The sequence below is a fragment of the Cupressus sempervirens genome, chromosome 1, assembly GCF_028749045.1.
Source record: "Cupressus sempervirens isolate cs-2001-9-10 chromosome 1, ASM2874904v1, whole genome shotgun sequence".
In the NCBI taxonomy this organism is placed as follows: domain Eukaryota; kingdom Viridiplantae; phylum Streptophyta; class Pinopsida; order Cupressales; family Cupressaceae; genus Cupressus; species Cupressus sempervirens.
In genome coordinates, this window is record NC_143118.1 from 818,497,983 (window position 1) to 818,520,716 (window position 22,734).

Genomic DNA, 22,734 nt, shown 5'->3' on the forward strand with positions numbered 1-22,734 from the left:
CTAAGTTTTTCCTACACTTTTAATAATCTCGCTTAGGTTAATAAAGCATGTCTTATTAGGTGAATGGTTGTGAGGTGTCACCTTCCTACATGTGAGCATCCATTAGCTATCTTGGGAAGATAATTTGCTATCTTTAATCCGATAGATGGTTGCTCCTCATTGGTTGGTGTTGCCACCTCCTCCCTCTTCCTAGCCTATATAAGCATGCTACCTGACTTGTATTTAGATATCTCTTATTTTTGCATCCTCTTAATGCTATTTTGCTTCCAGCATTTGTATTACTCTCTTGGAGACTAACTCTATGATGCTATTTTGATTTTGTATCATTTGCATTCATAGTTTAGATATTTACTCTTTGCACTAGTTTTCTGGGTTATTAATCTTTTCAGATTCTAACATGGTATCAGAGCTTTTCTATGTGCAAGAGTAGATTTTAGTTTCCTTATTTGAGAGATTCGGGGGGGGGGGGCAAATAAACTTTATTGTAGTTTTTTGAAAAACGAAGTATGCTCTTCTCTTGCATCTTTGGATGATCCTGAGAATCAGAAAAGTTTTGACAAAAACAGTTTTTCTCTAGGGTTTCAATCTCAAATCTGACAACCAACTTGCATATTTGGAGTTTTCAATCAGTTTTACAGGTTCCAGCATGCCATTGATGGACTTAAGAAGCTGATCCAGCATGCCATTGATGGACTTAAGAAGCTGATCCAGCATTTGCATGTCATATTTTGGTTGCTGGGGTCATTTTTTGATTTTTGGAGCCGTTTTTTACTGTTAAAGGCGTCTGATTTACACTACAGCAACATCTTCTGTACATCAGCAAGAAAAACGCTTTTTGGGTTTTGTTCGCAGCCTCGAAAAACCATCTGGGTATCTTTTAGATTTTTCATGCAGGCTTTAAATTTTTCAGAATCGAGCATGCAAAGCTACAGCCATACCCCTCTCCGTTGGCAGTCGCAGATTTGAATGCAATTTTTCTTCAAATCAGGGGATCAGCAAATTTTCGGAGCACTTTCAGCCCAAACGGACATCACCATTGGATCCAGAATGCTATTTACAGTCAGGATTCATATAAAGCTTGTTGTTTTTGGACACAGGGCAATTTTGGAGATTTTTTGAAGCCTCTAGGCTCTGCCGTAAGGATCGTACGGATGTAGGGTTGGAGAAAATTTTTTAAAAAAATAATTTTCGGGCGCGCCGTCGCCGCACCACTACGGCGCCACCTGCGCGCAGCCTGCAGCGGCTGCAGCCGCCTCCCGTCCTCCGCCCTCCGTTGGTGATTTTTCCAACCACCGCTCAGTCTCGCCGCCCCTGCGGCCACCTCCGCCCGGTCCTCCGCTCCGCGCGGTTCCCGTCGTCCAATCAACGTCCGACAGCTCAGCGCCCGCCGGCACAGTCAGCATTTTGGTGCTGAGTCAGCGCGCATTCTGCGCGTGACACGTGGCATGGGCGCCATGTGGCACTTTGCCACGTGGCCCCTGCCACGTCATCTGTACTGCCAAGTGGCACTGCCACGTGGCATCCTTTTTGCTGCGATGGGCCAGAGGCCGTCAATTTTAATCCCCGATTTTGCTGACGTCATCCTGCATCAGCACCTTCTTGCACCTCTCCTAGGGTCATTTTGGACCTACCTTCAATTTTTTGGCCATAACTTTTGCATACGGAGGTATTTTTCCGATCCGAAAGAAGCGTCGAAAAGCTGGTTCTGAGACAGAGATGCTGGTATAGGTGTTTTTGAGTTTTGATGCAGTTTGGTTTCCTATTATGGTAGTCAAAGCTGGATGTTCTATTTTGCACTCCAGGAGGCGTATCTTGAGCTTCCGATCTCCAATTTTGGACTTCTTTATATCGTTGGAAAGCTCTTTCTGTGCTCTTTCTAGTGATGCTGGTTGTTGTTCTAGATTCTGTTCCAGACACATCCTATTCAGTCTTTTGTGTTTTAGCATTCTGGTGGATATTCTGTTTGTTTCAGGTCCAGAGATCGATTTTGTTGCTTCAGTTGCTTCGTTTTGGGCTTTACCTTCTGTTGTTTCAGCCTTATATTTTTTCTGATCATTGTTGATATTCATTGTAAGCATCTTTATGCAATGCACTAAGATAAAGTGCCACTCTTGCGTTTCAGGATCCTTTTCATCATTGTGATTCGTTGTACTCGCACTATTATATAAAGTGCCATGGGGGGGATAGTTGTTTGTCGCTTATAGGCCCTCTTTCTCTAATTCCTCATGCAGTTTCGATGACACATGCCTTTATTTGTGTTTGTACCTCACTCTCGATGTGTTTGGCTCCTGTGTTGTAGGAGATTTTTGACCCATCTTTTCAGCTGCCTGTCACCTCACCTACCTTAAGGGGAGGTTATATTGTTGTTCTATGCTTCTTTGGTTGATGATTCGTGCCTTCTATTTCCATGGAGGTTCTACAGATCAGCATTTTGACAGAATTTTGCGGTTCTTCATGCTTCAATGATGTTGCTTCTTCATGATCACTCCTTGTTCCTGTTTTAGGGGACAATTTCCCTAGCGGGAGACTTCTTCAGTTCTTCACTAGGTTCTTACCTCTTTTTGGGGGAGGGTTTTTCCCATGTGGTTTTCTCTCTTTCCCCGCTTTCAGAGGTTGCATCTTCTTGCATTGTACTTGGGTACCTAACATGGCCTCGTTGCCAGGACCCATTTCTACATCCACCTAAGCTTCGCTTATGGGGGGGTGTTAGTGTAGTTTTTTTATTTTTCCTATTTTGCTAAGTTTTTCCTACACTTTTAATAATCTCGCTTAGGTTAATAAAGCATGTCTTATTAGGTGAATGGTTGTGAGGTGTCACCTTCCTACATGTGAGCATCAATTAGCTATCTTGGGAAGATACTTTGCTATCTTTAATCCGATAGATGGTTGCTCCTCATTGGTTGGTGTTGCCACCTCCTCCCTCTTCCTAGCCTATATAAGCATGCTACCTGACTTGTATTTAGATATCTCTTATTTTTGCATCCTCTTAATGCTATTTTGCTTCCAGCATTTGGATTACTCTCTTGGAGACTAACTCTATGATGCTATTTTGATTTTGTATCATTTGCATTCATAGTTTAGATATTTACTCTTTGCACTAGTTTTCTGGGTTATTAATCTTTTCATATTCTAACATGGTATCAGAGCTTTTCTATGTGCAAGAGTAGATTTTAGTTTCCTTATTTGAGAGATTCGGGGGGGGGGGCAAATAAACTTTATTGTAGTTTTTTGAAAAATGAAGTATGCTCTTCTCTTGCATCTTTGGATGATCCTGAGAATCAGAAAAGTTTTGACAAAAACAGTTTTCTCTAGGGTTTCAATCTCAAATCTGACAACCAACTTGCATATTTGGAGTTTTCAATCAGTTTTACAGGTTTCAGCATGCCATTGATGGACTTAAGAAGCTGATCCAGCATGCCATTGATGGACTTAAGAAGCTGATCCAGCATTTGCATGTCATATTTTGGTTGCTGGGGTCATTTTTTGATTTTTGGAGCCATTTTTTACTGTTAAAGGCGTCTGATTTACACTACAGCAACATCTTCTGTACATCAGCAAGAAAAACGCTTTTTGGGTTTTGTTCGCAGCCTCGAAAAACCATCTGGGTATCTTTTAGATTTTTCATGCAGGCTTTAAATTTTTCAGAATCGAGCATGCAAAGCTACAGCCATACCCCTCTCCGTTGGCAGTCGCAGATTTGAATGCAACTTTTCTTCAAATCAGGGAATCAGCAAATTTTCGGAGCACTTTCAGCCCAAACGGACATCACCATTGGATCCGGAATGCTATTTGCAGTCAAGATTCATATAAAGCTTGTTGTTTTTGGACACAGGGCAATTTTGGAGATTTTTTGAAGCCTCTAGGCTCTGCCGTAAGGATCGTACCGATGTAGGGTTGGAGAAAATTTTTTAAAAAAATAATTTTCGGGCGCGCCGTCGCCGCACCACTACGGCGCCACCTGCGCGCAGCCTGCAGCGGCTGCAGCCGCGACCCAGCCGCCTCCCGTCCTCCGCCCTCCGTTGGTGATTTTTCCAACCACCGCTCAGTCTCGCCGCCCCTGCGGCCACCTCCGCCCGGTCCTCTGCTCTGCGCGGTTCCCGTCGTCCAATCAACGTCCGACAGCTCAGCGCCCGCCAGCACAGTCAGCATTTTGGTGCTGAGTCAGCGCGCATTCTGCGCGTGACACGTGGCATGGGCGCCATGTGGCACTTTGCCACGTGGCCCCTGCCACGTCATTTGTACTGCCAAGTGGCACTACCACGTGGCATCCTTTTTGCTGCGATGGGCCAGAGGCCGTCAATTTTAATCCCCGATTTTGCTGACGTCATCCTGCATCAGCACCTTCTTGCACCTCTCCTAGGGTCATTTTGGACCTACATTCAATTTTTTGGCCATAACTTTTGCATACGGAGGTATTTTTCTGATCTGAAAGAAGCGCCGAAAAGCTGGTTCTGAGACAGAGATGCTAGTATAGGTGTTTTTGAGTTTTGATGCAGTTTGGTTTCCTATTATGGTAGTCAAAGCTGGATGTTCTATTTTGCACTCCAGGAGGCGTATCTTGAGCTTCCGATCTCCAATTTTGGACTTCTTTATATCGTTGGAAAGCTCTTTCTATGCTCTTTCTAGTGATGCTGGTTGTTGTTCTAGATTCTATTCCAGACACATCCTATTCAGTCTTTTGTATTTTAGCATTCTGGTGGATATTCTGTTTGTTTCAGGTCCAGAGATCGATTTTGTTGCTTCAGTTGCTTCGTTTTGGGCTTTACCTTCTGTTGTTTCAGCCTTATATTTTTTCTGATCATTGTTGATATTCATTGTAAGCATCTTTATGCAATGCACTAAGATAAAGTGCCACTCTTGCGTTTCAGGATCCTTTTCATCATTGTGATTCGTTGTACTCGCACTATTATATAAAGTGCCATGGGGGGGATAGTTGTTTGCCGCTTATAGGCCCTCTTTCTCTAATTCCTCATGCAGTTTCGATGACACATGCCTTTATTTGTGTTTGTACCTCACTCTCGATGTGTTTGGCTCCTGTGTTGTAGGAGATTTTTGACCCATCTTTTCAGCTGCCTGTCACCTCACCTACCTTAAGGGGAGGTTATATTGTTGTTCTATGCTTCTTTGGTTGATGATTCGTGCCTTCTATTTCCATGGAGGTTCTACAGATCAGCATTTTGACAGAATTTTGCGGTTCTTCATGCTTCAATGATGTTGCTTCTTCATGATCACTCCTTGTTCCTATTTTAGGGGACAATTTCCCTAGCAGGAGACTTCTTCAGTTCTTCACTAGGTTCTTACCTCTTTTTGGGGGAGGGTTTTTCCCATGTGGTTTTCTCTCTTTCCCCGCTTTCAGAGGTTGCATCTTCTTGCATTGTACTTGGGTACCTAACATGGCCTCGTTGCCAGGACCCATTTCTACATCCACCTAAGCTTCGCTTATGGGGGGGTGTTAGTGTAGTTTTTTTATTTTTCCTATTTTGCTAAGTTTTTCCTACACTTTTAATAATCTCGCTTAGGTTAATAAAGCATGTCTTATTAGGTGAATGGTTGTGAGGTGTCACCTTCCTACATGTGAGCATCAATTAGCTATCTTGGGAAGATACTTTGCTATCTTTAATCCGATAGATGGTTGCTCCTCATTGGTTGGTGTTGCCACCTCCTCCCTCTTCCTAGCCTATATAAGCATGCTACCTGACTTGTATTTAGATATCTCTTATTTTTGCATCCTCTTAATGCTATTTTGCTTCCAGCATTTGTATTACTCTCTTGGAGACTAACTCTATGATGCTATTTTGATTTTGTATCATTTGCATTCATAGTTTAGATATTTACTCTTTGCACTAGTTTTCTGGGTTATTAATCTTTTCAGATTCTAACAAAATATTTTTGAATGGTTTTACAATGTTGTAACACCAAGTAAACAACAATGACAAAAAAGTTAACAAATGTGATTGCAAAGCAATATATAATTCCTTAAAACTTCTCAATTATGCATGCAAACTTATTTATTGAATATATATTCACCATAAATATGTTCCTCAAAAATTAATCCTTCTATTTCTTTAGTGAAATATGTATATGGGTATGTGTAGGATCATGGTGTGTCAAAAAGTGGCAATGTGAATAGTATGTAGTTTTGAAATGTCTAAAAGTGTTTCAAAATGCACTTTGACTTTTTTCCCACCCATCCTGATACCAAACCAAAAATGTAACCTTGCCTTATCGAGTACCCATTCTAATTTTGAAATGTCTACAAATGTTTCAAAATGTTCTTTGACTTTTTTCCCACCCATCCTGATACCAGACCAAAAATGTAATACCTTGCCTTATTGGGTGCCCAATTTGAGAACATGTATTCGATTTGAGAATGGGTATCCGATCTATAAGCTCAAATCATGGTGCCAAATTTAAATTTAAAGGGAGCGGGGACCAATTTTAAAGATAAATATTGATTTTTATTTACCAAACTCATAGCGGGGGAGCAAATTTTTAGTTATATTGTCCTATTATAATATAGTTATAACATTATTTTTTTTGGGGGGGGGGGGAGAGGAAGACAAATTATTATATATAGTTACTAAAATTTATTATATAGTATTAAATAATTATAATTATTATTTACTATATAATTATTTTATATATAGTTTGTACTTATTATATATTATTATATAATTATATATCATATATATTATAATACCAATGACATAAAAAGACCGGGAAGAAACTAGAGTACCATTACTATTCCAATAGTAGACAATCAAGGAGTCACTACATTCCTTCATTTCTTGAGCCTGCCATTGCTATTTAGTCTTGGGGGCTGACCTAGAAACCCAACCATGAGGAGGACTATTTTCAATAACTTTCTTAAGGTTATGGATAACCGCCCATTGACCCTCGAGGCAGACTGCTACAACTAGTGTTTGGTTGTGTTTCAGTTCTGTAACCTGTTCTTTATTGAGATATTCATCAAAGTAGATTTTTGAAGGCATCAGGAAGAGTTTTCTTCGGGCCCTTAGGACCTGTAACCTATTTGATGTGTTGTGGAATTTGATGAAAAGTGTGGAATCATACCCTATCCAAGCCCTATCAATGAGAATCTCAGAGAGCTCTACCTGGTCGCGAAGAAAGGTATAGGCCTTATCCACTAGGTGAGCACTTGAAGGTGGGAGACTGCAAACCTTTTAGTTAATCTCCCTAGCCTGCCGAGCCCATTCATCTGAGAGCTTGGATTGAACAAGCTCCTCAACTCCCTTAAATGGAGGTTGAAGTTGATGTTGTTGTTGTAGTCGTTCAATGTTACTTTTCAACATGTTATGGCAATCAAGGAGTTCATCTTGCATATCCTTAATGTCTTTAATCTGGGCAGCATGGTTGGGGATCTCATCAAGGTGTTTCTTCTATTGCAATTCAGAGATAAAGGTAGCATACTGAAGGATTTTAGTTTGGAGCTCTGAGTTCTCTGTCTATAGAGCATCTATTCTCTGTTTGAAGATTCTAGTGTCATCTTCAAATTTCTCTAAACTGCCAGTCTTAGATTCAAGTGCAAGCACCCACTCGATTATCATGTGAGAGAGGTGGGAAAGAGAGCTAATAGCATCTGTCAGAGCTTTATTTTCAGTTTCTACAACTTCTAATTGGTCGACTATCTGCTGGAAACTAACATAATCAAATGGAGGAGGATTCATTTTGTGGAATGGTTAGCATGAGATGTCTTAGCTCACAATAAATTTCCCACTATAAATTTTCCCTTGATAGCCACTGCAGATCCTTGAGATAACCGCTTAGATATCACATGCCACTCCAAGAATTTGATTGAGCCCTTCAGTAGAGGTATTCTGTCAAATAGTTTACCAGTCTAAGAAATTGATCGATTCCTTCAGTAGAGGTATTTTGTCGAACAGTTCAAGAGTAATAGTAGACTGTTGGTGAGGTGGCTGGGCTTCTAGGAGAACACTGCCTACTTCAACATTATGTCAAATAGTTCACGTCTCCTGTCAAAGTTTTTGAGTTTTGTAAATGCGAAGGTCTGATCTCATTGGTCAACGATAGGTATTGTTGTTATTTTGTATTAATAGTTCGCAGGGGAGATAAGTATGCCAAATGTCTTGAAGATGACTACAATAAAACTTTGATTATTTTTCCTCTTGGACATTAATGCCTATTTCATTGAAAAACAAAGTAACATAAAAATGTAGAGCACAACTTATGTGAATCTACTTGTAGGAACAAGAAATGCACACATGTACACATCAAACATATAAGAGATGTTTCATGATCAAATGTGCTTAAAAAGCATTATATATTCAAATAAATACCATACTTTGTAATGTTTTACAGTGTTCTAGAACCAACTAAACAACTATCACAATATGCCAACAAACATGATTTCAAAGACACATATTCTTCCACAAAAATTCTTAATTATACTTGTAGGCACTTGGATTGTGAAGATGCCTTTATAGGATGACACCTTCTCAAACTGGATAGATGATCGTTCCTCAATATGTTAGGCTATAAAACTCCCAAGTTGATCCCCTTAGATATTTTCAAAGAATTCGCACATGCAATACAGAAAATTTCTTCCAAAATGTTTTAGGTACGCATATACACATTAAACACACAAGCGACATTATATGACCAAAGCTACTTTAATAATACATGTATATTCAAAGATTATCACATTTTATGAAGAAAACCTCACAAATATTTTTGAAAGGTTTATAATGTTGTAACACCAAGTAAACAACAATGACAAAAAAGTTAACAAATGTGACTACAAAGCAATATATAATTCCTTCAAACTTCTCAATTATGCATGCAAACTTATATATTGAATATATATACACCATAAATATGTTCCTCAACAATTAATCCTTCTATTTCTTTAGTGAAATATGTATATGGGTATGTGTAGGATCATGGCATGCCAAAAAATGGCCATGTGAATAATATGTAGTTTTGAAACATCTAAAAGTGTTTCAAAATGTGCTTTGACATTTTTACCACCCATCCTGATACCAAAGCAAAAGTGTAACCTTGCCTTATCGAGTACCCATTCTAGTTTTGAAAGGTCTACAAATGTTTCAAAATGTGCTTTGAATTTTTTCTCACCCATCCTGATACCAAACCAAAAATGTAATACCTTGCCTTATTGGGTGCCCAATTTGAGAACAAGTATCCGATTTGAGAATGGGTATCCGATCTACGCGCCCAAATCATGGTGCCAAATTTAAATTTAAAGGGAGTGGAGACCAATTTTAAAGATAAATATTGATTTTTATTTGTGAAACTCAAAGGGGAGAACAATTTTTTAGTTATATTGTCCTAGTATAATATAGTTATAACATAATTTGGGTGGGGGAGGGGGGGGGGGAGGGGAAGGGAAGACAAAATATTACATATAGTTACTAAAATTTATTATATAGTATTAAATAATTATAATTATAATTTACTATATAATTATTTTATATATAGTTAGTACTTATTATATATTATTATATAATTATATATCATATATATATATATATTATAATTATATATTATATATCATATATATATTATAATTATATATTATATATATTAGTAAGCTAAGTTAATAAATTGCATGACAATGTATGTTCCTAGGGGTACCCCTAGGGAAATACATGTGTTCCAATGAGTTCAAATATGTCATGGGATATCCTTTGACCCCGTTCGATCCATTATACGACAACATATGTTCCTAGGGTCATAGGATGCCTAGACACATACATCTTGTGTTTCAATAAGTATAAATGGGTTATAGAGTATCCTATGACCCCTTTTGACCTACTACATGATAACATATATTCCTAGGGGTCCTACGACCCTATAGACATACATGTGCTCCAATGTGTTGAAATGGGTAATAGAGTATCCTATGACCTTTTCGACCCATTACATGGCAACATACATTCCTATAGGAACATATGTTGTCATGTAATGGGCCAAAAGGGGTCATATGATATCTGATGACCCCTTTTGACCCATTGGAACACAACATATATGGCCCTAGGACCCCTAGGAACATATATTATTGTGTAATGGGTCGAAAGGGGTCATAGGATTTTGATCCATTAGAACACAACACACATGATGATAAGGGTCCTAGGATCCCTAGGAATATAAGTTCTTGTGTAATGGGTCAAAAGGGGTCATAAGATACCCTATTACCCCTTTCTACCCATTGGAATATAAGAGGTATGTCCCTAGGGGTCCTAGGAATCCTAGGAGCATATATTTTCATGCAATAGGTTCAAAGGGGTCATAAGATACCATATGACCCCTTTCTACCCATTGCAACACAATATGTATTCCCCTAGGGGCCCTAGGACCATAAGTTGTCACATATTTGATTGATCCTTTCAACCCATTTGAACACAATATGTTTGTCCCTAGGAGTCCTAGGACCCACATGAACATATTTTGTCATTTAATGGGTTGAAAAGGGTCAGGATTTTCCTTTAACCCCATTTGACCCATTGGAACACAACATATATGTCCTTAGGGGTCCTAAGAACTCTGTGAACAATTTTTGTCATGTAATGGGTCGAAATGTGTCATGGCATGCCGTATGACCCCTTTCTACCAATTCGGACACGACATGTATGTCCTAAGGGGTCCAAAGACCCCTAAGAACATATGTTGTCCTGTAATTGGTTGAACCCTTTTCACCCATTACAACACATCGTGTGTAGGACCCCTAGGGACATACATCATGTGTTTGAATGGGTCTAAAAGGATCATAGGGTTCCCTATGACCCCTTTGACCCATTAAACGATAACATATGTTCATAGGGGTCTTGAGACCCCTAGGAAAATATATCATGTGTTAAAATGATTTGAAAGGGGTCATAGAGTACCCCATGACCCCTTTCAACACATTATATGATAACATATGTTCATATGGGTCATAGGACCCCTAGGGACATAAATCATGTGTTTAAATAGGTTGAAAGGGGTCATAGGTCCCTTTTGACCCATTAAATGGTAGCATATGTTCCTAATGGTCCTAGGACCCCTAGGAACATATATGATATTTTTGAATGAGTCGAAAGGGATCATAAAGTACCCTATGACCCCTTTCGACACATTTGATGATAACATATGTCTTTAAGGGTCCTAGGACCCATAGGGACCTATTTTATTTGTTCAAATGGATCGAAAGGGGTCATAGGATAATCTATGACCCTATAAACCCTTTCGACACATTTCATGACAATATATGTACTTAGGGGTCCTAGGACCCCTAAGTACCTATTTCATATGTTTGAATGGTTGAAAGGGGTCATAAGATAACCTATGACCCCTTTTGATGCATTTCATTACAACATATGTCCTCCCCTAGGGACCTATTAAATTTGTTCAAATGGGTTGAAAGGGGTCATATGATAGCCTATGATTGCTTTCAACACATTTCATGACAACATATGAGTCCTAGGACCCTAGGGACCTAATTCATTTGTTTAAAAGGGGCGAAAGGGGTTACACGATAACCTATAACTCCTTTCGACATATTTCATGACAACATATGTCTTTAGGGGTCCTAGGACCCATAGAGACATATTTTATTTGATTGAATGGGTCTAAAGGGGTCATAGGATAGCTTATGACCCCTTTCGACATGTTTCATGACAACATATATCCTTAGGGGTTCTAGGACCTTTAGGAACATATTATAATCATTTATATGTGTCGAAAACCTATGACCCCTTTCGACGCATGTTATGACAACATATTTCCCTCATGGGATAACTTATGACCCCTTTCAACACATTTCATTAGAACATATGCCCCGAGGGGTCTTAGGATCGTTAGGGACACATTGTAATTATTCATATGGGTTGAAAGGGGTTATAGGATAACTTGTGATTGCTTTCAACACATTTCATGATAACATATGGGCCCCTAGGGACCTATTTTATTTGTTTCAATGGGTCAAAAGGGGTCATAATTACAACATATGTCCTGAGGGGTCCTAGGATCACTAGGGACATGTTGTAATTGTTCACATGGGTTGAAAGGGATCATAGGATAATCTGTGACTGCTTTTGACACATTTCATGATAACACATGGGCCCCTAGGGACCTATTTTATTTATTTCAATAGGTCAGAAGGGGTCTTAATTACAACATATGTCTTGAGGGGTCTGAGAATCATTAAGGACATGTTGTAACTATTCATATGGCTTGAAAGGGGTCATAGGATAATCCATGACTACTTTCGACACATTTCATGATAACATATGGGCCCCTAGGGACCTATTTTATTTGTTTCAATGGGTCAAGAGGGCTTATAAGATAACTTATGACCCCTTTCAACATATTTTATGATAGTCGAGGACCCTAGGACCCCTAGGGACATAATATAATTGTTCATATGGGTCGAAAGGGGTCATAGGATAACCTTTGACCCCTTTTGATGCATTTCATAACAACATATGTCCCTAGGGGTCCTAGGATCACTAGGAACTTATTTCATTTGTTTGAATGGGTTGAAAAAGATCATAGGCTATCCTATGACCCCTTTTGATATTTTTCATGAAAACATGTCCCTAGGAGTCCTAGGACCCCTTAAGACCTAATTCATTTGTTCGAATGGGTCGAAAAGGGTGATAAGATAATCTATGACCCCTTTTGACACATTTCATAACAACATATGTCCTTAGGGGCCCTAAGACCCCTAGGGACCTATTTTATTTGTTCCAATAGATCGAAAGGGGTCATAGGATAACCTATGACCCCTTTCAACACATTTCACGATAACATATAACCCTAGGGGTCCTATTATATTTGTTCATATGAGTCTAAAGGGGTCATAGAGTACTTTAGGACCCCTTTTGACCCATTAAATGGGATCATATGTTCCTAGGGGTCCTTGGACCCCTACAAACATATATCATGTGTTCAAATGAGTCGAAAGGGGTCATAAAGTACTCTAGGCCCCCTTTCAACCCATTATATAAAAACATATGTTCATAGGGGTACTAGGACCCCTAGAGACATACATGATGTGTTTGAATGAAGCGAAAGGGGTCATAGAGTACACTATGACCCATCTCGACTTATTATATGATAACATATCTTCTTAAGGGTCTTGGGACCTATAGTGCCTCTCATGTTTACAGTTTGTACCTTTCTTATTTTAGTTTGAGAGATACTTGATACTCTTATCATTGTACTTTGAGATGACTTGAGGGTCAGATGTTATACTTTGATTGTAGTATCATGGATGCTATACTACTATGTTGTTCAGTTTATCATATTTGCATGATTGATGCCATTTTGAGATGACAATAGGTCTATGATGATATTTGGTTATCTGGTATTTGGACATTTCTTTGATTCTATTATGTGATGGATTTTATGCTATGGATATTTACTTCATTCTTGTTTCATTATTATTTATGCGAGCATGAGTGGTGTAAATGGATTATATCAGTATAATTGAATACATGGTTAAATTAGTTATGTCATGCATTTATTGCTTCGACTATGTTATTATATGCAATTGCACTTGATCGTGTGTTTTAGTGTGTAGGATTTATATCCTTGTAGTGGCACATGGAGTTAGTGATTCAGCTATTCATATTTCACTAATGTCATCCTTGTATGGTTGACGTATCCTTATTTTAATTGTTTAATTAAACCTTTTGGTGATTATTAAATCCGAACTCATTTGCATTATGTGACTAGACCAATGAGGGTGTCTGTGCATTTAGAGGTTCACATTGTCACGAAAGTTGTTTGAGGAATTTTTGTGATTTTGGGTTTTTGGGCATTAAATTTTATTAAATTTATTTTCTGGCAGCTTTTCCATAGATGAATTCCTATTTCTAGGAATAACCTATTTTCATTTAGGCTAATTTAGAGATTAACTCTTCTAACTGGCTATTTAACCTAATTGAATATTCACTCAAAAAGTGAATAAGTTTGGAAAGAGGAATTTAATTCCTCACTTCTCACTTTTGTCAAAATACAAAATTGAAAGTTTTTTTTGAGAATCCTCTTCTAGAGGATCACGTTTTTGTTTATTGTGAGAGCTGCGAGAGTGTGATCTTTATGAGGTTAGTTTCATTGGATCTGACTCAAGGAGACCTTATTGTGCAGTGATTTTTGACAGTTTAGGCAGGTGATTTATTTTATTGTGTTGTTTCTTGTTTCAGCCCCTGTTGTTGTCAAGTAGGGCTCTCCTGTTTTCTTGTTTCAGCTTAGTTTTTGTATCTATTTTTGGTAGTTGTTAGTTTGGAGGTTGAGAACTAGTGTTCTCCTCCATTTCTATTTGTTGGTTCTACCTAGTTGGTCAAATATGAACATTTACCCTGATTTCAGGATGAGGGTTTGGGGTTTTGCACCATTATGCTGGCTATTTTTGCATATAGTAAGGCTTTTGTGCCCAAAGATCAAATGGGTTTTAATTTTGAAGTTTTTTGATTTTTGGGGTTTTTACCTCATTTTGCGTGCCACCCTATTTTCTCAAGTTTTATTGGCATGATGTTGGTTGTGGACCTGGATCATCCATTTAGATATCCATCGGACCATTGTTGCATTGGGATGCATGTCACATCCATTCTCTTGAGTTGCTTCGGTGGAGTGATATTTTTCTTGTGTTCTCATTTAGTCCTTATGTTATGATCTTTGTGATGGTAGTGAGCCACACACGGGTATGTGCATGTACATTTATTTGGTGACTTGCGAGGCTTGATCTTTTGTGGTACTTCTGGGAGTAATGATCATTGGGGTTGGGGTGAGAATATGCATGCTTACAGGCACTCATCATTGGATAAGCATGGGTAGGGTAGGGTAGTATATGGAGGGGTTTCTGTCTCACAACCTGATGATTATTTCTCATTGGTTGGCAGAGAAATTTTTATATAAGTGATAACTAAATTAAAATACTAGGTGGTAATAAACTTAAGATAATTAAAATTGGGATTTGTGCACCTTCCGTTAGGGAGAGCGTTGCTCAGATTATGCGCCTTCTGTTGGGGAGTGTTGCTGCCAAAACTGGTTTGGAATTTTGGATTCCAAGTGACTCTTCATGATGTTAGCCCCTAATTAGTAGCCCATTGAGTGTCTGACTAGGACCTATTGTACTTGCATTGTTTTATGATCTTGGTTTCAGTCATCATTATTGTTTAGCATGAGTGTTAGCCATGGACATTTTCTTTGAGTGTGTTTGTGGTTGGTTCATCGTCACCATTAGCATGACAAGAGTGGACCTATGGGTTTCACATGGTTGGGAGGCGTAGCTACCTTCACCACTGCTGGGGACTGATGTACAGAGACAACCTATTATCCCAGTGTGACCGTTGTTGGATGCTTTCACTTAGTACTTTGGGTTTCGAAGTATGCTTCCTTGTGATTTATGCTTTCATTGAAATGCTTGCATATCATGTTTAGACGATGTTAGTATTGACACATTTCCTTATTATGATGTTTAGCATATGATGTTATTTGCTTTGTTGGAGTATCTATTGCTTTTGATTTAACATGTTAGATTTCATGTTCTTATGATGTTATTATGCTTTAGTAGTGACATCCATATAAGACAACTCCAACTATCTAGTTGGCAATCTGAGATGTTATATGTGAGGGATGGCTAGGACCTTCGAGGTTTTATGATACTATTACGATTGGAGGAACCACACATTTAGCTTTTTATTTTAGTTCATTGCGATGTTGCTTCTCTACACTATGATGTTGCTTTCAGTTATTTCCCTTTATTGCTATGTTAGATGGTTAGACACAATTTTCATCTTGTAGTTATTGTTTAAGTGTCTATGCCTCGATCGTGGATCTGGTACTCCCCGGTGTGGAGGTTCTAACTTTTTGTTTTATTCCTTGATTTTTCCTTGGAGCATTTCTTGTTGTTCTCGAGTGATCATGCATCATATTTGGGTTATACTTTAAAGTATCACATGCCCAAAAGAGAAATATCATGTGATCACTAATAGTATCACACATGTTAAGGAGAAATGTCATGCGATACTGGAATAGTATTGCATGCCCATTGGAGAAAGGTTGTACAATACTTATGAAGTATCACATGCCTTCTTGAGAAGTATCGCCCAAATCTTGAAAGTATCACACTCCATTAGAAAGGTCTTACGATATTAGAAAGTATCACACAATGCTAAATTAAAGTATTACCTGGGTTTTGGAAAAACCTATCTGAGTAGACAATGGGAACTTCTCGATTTGATAATAAGTATTTTAGAGGTGTTTTGGATATCCTTTATGGTGCTTTTAAATACCTTGGATTTACATTTTGGATTCGAAATGTTTTCGAATTCCAGATCTTTTGCATTCTTCTATGGTTAGTCATTTTGGTCAGTAGTAGTGTTTGGAGATCTGTTGGGGTTTGGACAATTACTTAGTCTTCCATTGCGATCTTTGTGATCCTCATATATAGTATGTTGTGTGCATCCATGCTTGTTTTTAAAAAAATCAAAAAATCTTAGCTTATATATATCCTTGTTTCTAAGGATGTCCAGGTGGGGCATTACATGACGCCTAAGGACATACTATTGAAAACAATTGATTAATTGTGTATTATCTTTGATGTTACACAAAATGTCATATAATTGCTAGTCCGTTTATGTTGAGCTCACTCAGGCGATGAAGCAAATTTCCTGTGTCTGCCAAGCATTCTAGAGTTTGCTAAGTTTAGAAGATAGTGTCTACTGAGTTCACTCGAGCGATAAAAGAAAGTTTACATAAGTTGAGTGTTAACTGAGCTCACTCAGTTAATGAAGGAAATGTTGGATGGAATCAGTGTTAATTGAGCTCACTCGATTACCAAAGGAACTTTGTGAAGATGTAGTGTTAACTGAGCTCACTTGGTTAACACAAGAAAATCATTTCTGAGTTAGTGTCTATCAAACAGGGTCAGTCAACGAAGGATTTTCTTATTTTGGCATTTGAGTTCAATTGATTTGATCATTGGTTCTAGCTGACTAAGAAGATGAATATTAAGTATTCTAAGTTTTATTCAAGTTGACTTGACAATGTGTAAGATATAAATGTAAGGTCAAGTTGAGGATTGAAGTGCAAGAAACATAATAGAAGATTTGAAGATGCTTAGAGGAAGCGAATTAGAAGGATAAGCAACATATCCTTGTTGAGCTGCAAAGATATATTTGATCAGGAAGGATCAAGTATACAAGCTAGAATTCAGATCTATAATCAACAATTCAGTTGCATCAAAAATTAGGTCTTCTCATTGTTACTCTCTAATCATTGTAGTAGTGATCTCTTAATAGAGTTGACTTAACAACTATTTGTAAATCCTCTAACAAGGTGACATTTCTAGATTGAATTGTCTAAAGACCTCTAGTAAGGCCACTCTTAACAGGGTGATTAAATTCTCTAACATGGTCACACCTAACAGTGTGTTTTTTTAACTTTTGACAAGGTTGGCTCCTAACAGAGCCCACTTTAGAAGAAAGAAAAATAATAACTAGTTGCAATAGGTGGTTTTTTCCAAATTGGGATTGCACGTTAAATCTTAGTGTCACTTGTGTCCATGCTATTTATTTTATGTGTATGCAACTAAGTTAAATAAGGCTAATAACATAAACTATCTTATGAATTGCATTTTCCAAGTTATTGCCGCTATTTCAGTGTTTTCCAAGTTACAACATTTGCTAGTATAAACCAAGTGCATGTGTGTTTGCTGAGTAACAACATAATATAGTTTAATCAAAGTTTATATTTTGATTTGTATTGACATCTAAGGGATCTAGAATTTATTTTAGTGGTAATTGATTGACCTCTCCCCTCTCAGTTGCTCCTCTTATATTTCCAACAATTGGTATCAGAGCTTCTTGGTGCTTGCAGAAAAGATTTCAAGAACCTAAGGTAAAGATCAAGATGTTTTACAAAAGAGAAATCCCAAAGTAGAATAGAGATAACTTCAAGTCATGACAAGAACTCATGAGGCTGCACTTGGAAACCATTGGAGATTTAGGGATAAAGTATCTAGACACCAAATACACAACACCTATTGAAACTATAAATGTTGGAGAAATTGCAGAGAAGAAGAGTCATAATATCATGATGATTGATATTGCTTCATCTCTTAACTATGCCAAATTTGATGAGGTCAAAGATTGTGGAACTACTTATTGAATGTGGATTAAGCTGAAAACCATCTATGGAGGAGATGATAATGTAAGAAGAGCTAAAGCTAAAAGTCTCAGAGGACAAATTGATCAAATAAAGATGAGAGAAGATGATAACATTTCAAAGTACATGAAAGAATCGAAGCTAGTGTTTGTGCTATCACAACTTTAAGAGGAAAGATTGAAGATGAAACAATGACAAGTTTCTTAGAACACTTCTACCTATATATGCAATCAAAGTATCAACAATTCAATAAATGAGATGCAATTCAAAGAATGACATAACATTGGATGCAATAGTTAGAAGATTGACAACATTTGAGCTAGATAACTATGATAATTATGTTTCTAGTTCTAGCAATCTTGAGTTTGAATTTGAAGCTAAGTTGTCACTCAAGAAGAAAGCCAAAAGGTCAAAAGCCAAACAATCTGAAAGTGAAGAGGAAGATAGTTTTGATAGTGATCTTCAAACTATTGAGGCATTGCTTATAAGAAGATATCCCAGAGGCAAAGGGAAGTTCAAAGGAAAGATTCCTTTAATCTATTTCTCTTGTGAAGAAGTTGGACATGTTGCTACAAGATGTCCAAACAAAGAAGACAAAGATGAAAATAAGCAAAATAAGTACAAAGGCAAGAAGGATTTCAAGAACTACAAATACTATAAGGAAAAAGGTAAGAAATCTTGTTTTATGGCTAAAGGTTCAAATAGTAGTGAAGATGATGAAATGGTATATATTGCTATAAAAGATGAATCTAATGATGAAGGAGCTAAAATGACACTTATGTCTCGTGTTAGCAAAAATGATACATGAATTATTGATAGTGACTGCTCACATCATATGATTGGTGACAAAACAAAGTTTGAACATATGGAACATTATGATGGTGGAAGTGCGAGGTTTGGAAACAATGAACTATGTTGCATAAAGGGAAAATGTTGTATTTCACTAACCAATGAACTTAGATGTGATAATGCTTATTGGGTTGAAGGACTAAAGCATAATCTACTGAGTGTGACATCTAAGTGAAAGTTCATATTTTATTGCTCAAGTAGAAGAAAGATGGTTATGGCACAAAAATTTATGTCATGTAAACTTTGATAACTTAATCAAGATAAGAAAGAAGAAAAGAGTAAGAGGTATTCCTAGCTTGACGAAACTTGATATGGGCCTATGCAAAAATTGTCAAATTGGTAAGATGGGAAAGATAAGTTTCAAAAGCAAGGACTATCATTTTGAAGAAGTCTTGGAGCTAGTTCATATAGACTTATGTGGACCTACTAGAATCAAGAGTTACAATGGAGATAAGTAATTTATTCTTTTTGTCGATGATTATTCTAGAATGATGACTGTAATGTATCTGAAAGAAAAGTCTAACGCATTTCAAAAATTTAAGGGGTATCTGGCAAAAGTAGAGAAAGAAACTGGAAAGAAGCTAAAGTGTTTGAGATCAGACAAAGGTGGTGAATTGATTTCAAATGAGTTTAATGAATTTTGCATTGAAAGAGGAATTAAAAGACAAGTATCAGCTCTTGGTAAACTACAACATAATGGTATAGCTGGAAGAAGGAACAAATCCATCATGGGTTGTGCAAGAATTTTAATGATAGAAAAGAGTGTTGTAATCAAATACTGGAAGGAAGCAATCAATACTACAATGCATACCTTGAACAGAGTACAATTGAAGAAAGACTCAAATCGAACTCCTTATGAACTATGATATGGCTACAAAACTAATGTAAGTTACTTGAAAGTATTTGGTAGAAAATATTATATCTTGAAGAAATCTAGGAAGGGTATATTTGATGTAAAAGGTGATGAAGACATATTCCTAGGATACTCTTGACACAGGAAAATGATGAATAACTAAGGCCAAAGGCTCACCACTGATGCAGACAAAGGAAGAATAACTAGGGCCAAAGGCTCACCCAACTATCCAAACCACCCTGCAAGAGTTAACACAATGGAAGCAAACACAAGGAACAACAACCAAATGAGGAAGAAGAGAGAAATACTTTTATTGATTCATCAAAACATCTTATACATGCCCAGCTGTAAGGCCTTCTGGGTTATGACCAAATACAAATACATTTACATTCAAAGATCCAACAACAAATTCGCACTTTCAGTTCTGCTCTACAATCTACTTCCCAAAAATTTGTCTAACTCTAAGCCTAAACATTCTATATATACTTTCCAAAATGACTTACAGATTATTCTAGAACATTACATAAGAGGAAGGCCAACCCAACAATGGTCTGGACACATCCCAAGAAAAGATCTTAACATAAATGTTGTGATCAAAATAAATCCTGCAAGTCAGCTTGTAGAAATCACATCCAAATGTTGACACTAGGCATAAACTAGGCAACTCGACACATGAAGAGTCACTCAACATATACTAGGTAACTCAGCACATGAAGGAATTGCTATAGTAACTCAGCACATGAAGGAATTACTACAGTAACTCAACACATGAAAGAATTGCTAGGCACATGAAGGAATTGCTATAGTAACTAGGCACATGAAAGAATTGCTAGGCACCAACATGCAGAATGAACAAAAAATGAGAAGGATAACAAGGCAACCTAGGATGCTCTTACATCAAACAACTGGGGTTGAAAGAAATGATTCTCCCGAATCATTGAGATGTCACAACCTGAGCTGAATCTAACTCAAATTGAGAAATCCATGAAGCATCTTCAATAGGTTTGTTTTTTCACTTCATCAAATATTCATAGCAATCTTTTCCTCTTGTGCTGTTGCCAACTCTTTGATCCTATATCTGTTGAACTTATTCAATTTGCTTCTTAGGATAATCATTTGATACAACAACTTCATCCTCTGACTCATGATACTTATACAAATCAACAATATTGAATATAGGAGATATATCCATGTCATCAAGTAACTCAACTTCATAAGCATTACCACTGTCAAACTTCTTCAAGGTCTTACAAGGTCCAAATTTATTCATCTTTAGCTGCTTGTATGTTCCAACTGGGAATCTTCCTTTCTTTAGATGAACCATCACCTCATCACCAACTTGAAAATCATGGTGTCTTCTAGATTGATCAGCATTCTCCTTATACTTCTGATTACTTTGTTCAAACCTCAACTTCACTTCCTTATGTAGAAACTCCATAAAATCAACAAATTCTTCTCCTGCAACACTTCTCTTTTCTTCACTAGCAACATCTCTCAAATTTGATATACCTCTAGAATGCATTCAAGTAACAATCTCAAAAGGTGTCTTCCCTGTATTGCTCTTCACAGAATTATTATATACAAATTCAACTTATGCCAATACCATCTCCCAATTACTTGGCTTATTCCTAACCAAACATCTCAGCAAATTACCCAAGCTTCTATTCACAACCTCTATCTGTGGATGAAATGTAGAACTAAACTTCAACTCAGTACCCATTTTCTTCGACAAAGTCTTCAAAAAATAACCAACAAACTTACTATCTCTGTCAGAAATAATGCTTATTGGTAATCCATGCAATCTCACAATCTCTTTAAAGAAAATTTTAGCAACATGCTCAACATATGATGATGTCTTCTTACATGGTATAAAATGAGCCATCTTAAAAAATCTATCCACTGCAAAAAATATAGAATCATACCCCTTCACAGTGGTCATAGGCAATCCAAGAACAAAATTCATACTGATATCACTCCAAGGTTTCTCAAGAATAGTAATAGGTGTATACAAACCAACATTTTAATTTACTCCTTTTGCAATTTGATAAACTACACAACTCTTTATAAATTTTTGAACATCCTTATACATTTGTGGCTAATAATACTTCTCTTTCAGAAAACTCAATGTCTTATCAATTTCAAAATGTCCATCCAATCCACCACTATGCTTTTACTTAATCAGATTAAACCTCATAGAACTTTTGGGAATACACAAGTGAATATCTTTGAACAACATGCCTTCTTGAATAAAATACTCATTGTTCTTACTTATGTCATCTATCAGATTTGGTGCTCTACACTCTCTCCACACCTCAGAGAAATTAGGATCAGTATCATACAACTCTTTCATTTCATCAAAACCAAGAACTTCAACCTTCATTTCATTCAAAAAAGAATGTCTTCTACTCAATGCATCAACAACTTTGTTAGTAACTCCACTTTTATGCTTAATGAAAAATGTGAAACTCTGCAAGTACTCAACCTACTTCATATGTCTCTGATTTAATTTATGTTGACTTCCCAAGTATTGTAAAGCTTTATGATCAATATACTGCACAAACTCCTTAGGAATCAAATAATGTCTCCACTTCTTCAATGCTTGAACAATAGCATAAAACTCTTGATCATACACAAAATACTTCCTTTTAGCAGCATTTAACTTTTCACTAAACAAAGCAACAAGTTTACCTTCTTGACTTAACACAACTCCTATTGCGTTACCACTTGCATCACATTCAACTTGAAATACTTTGTTGAATTCAGGTAAAGCCAATACAGGTAATTCAACAACCTTTTGTTTCAAAGTCTCAAAAATCTTATCAGCTCCATGTGTCCATTTGAATTCCTTTTTATCTCCCCTCATTGTTTTAGTCATAACATTA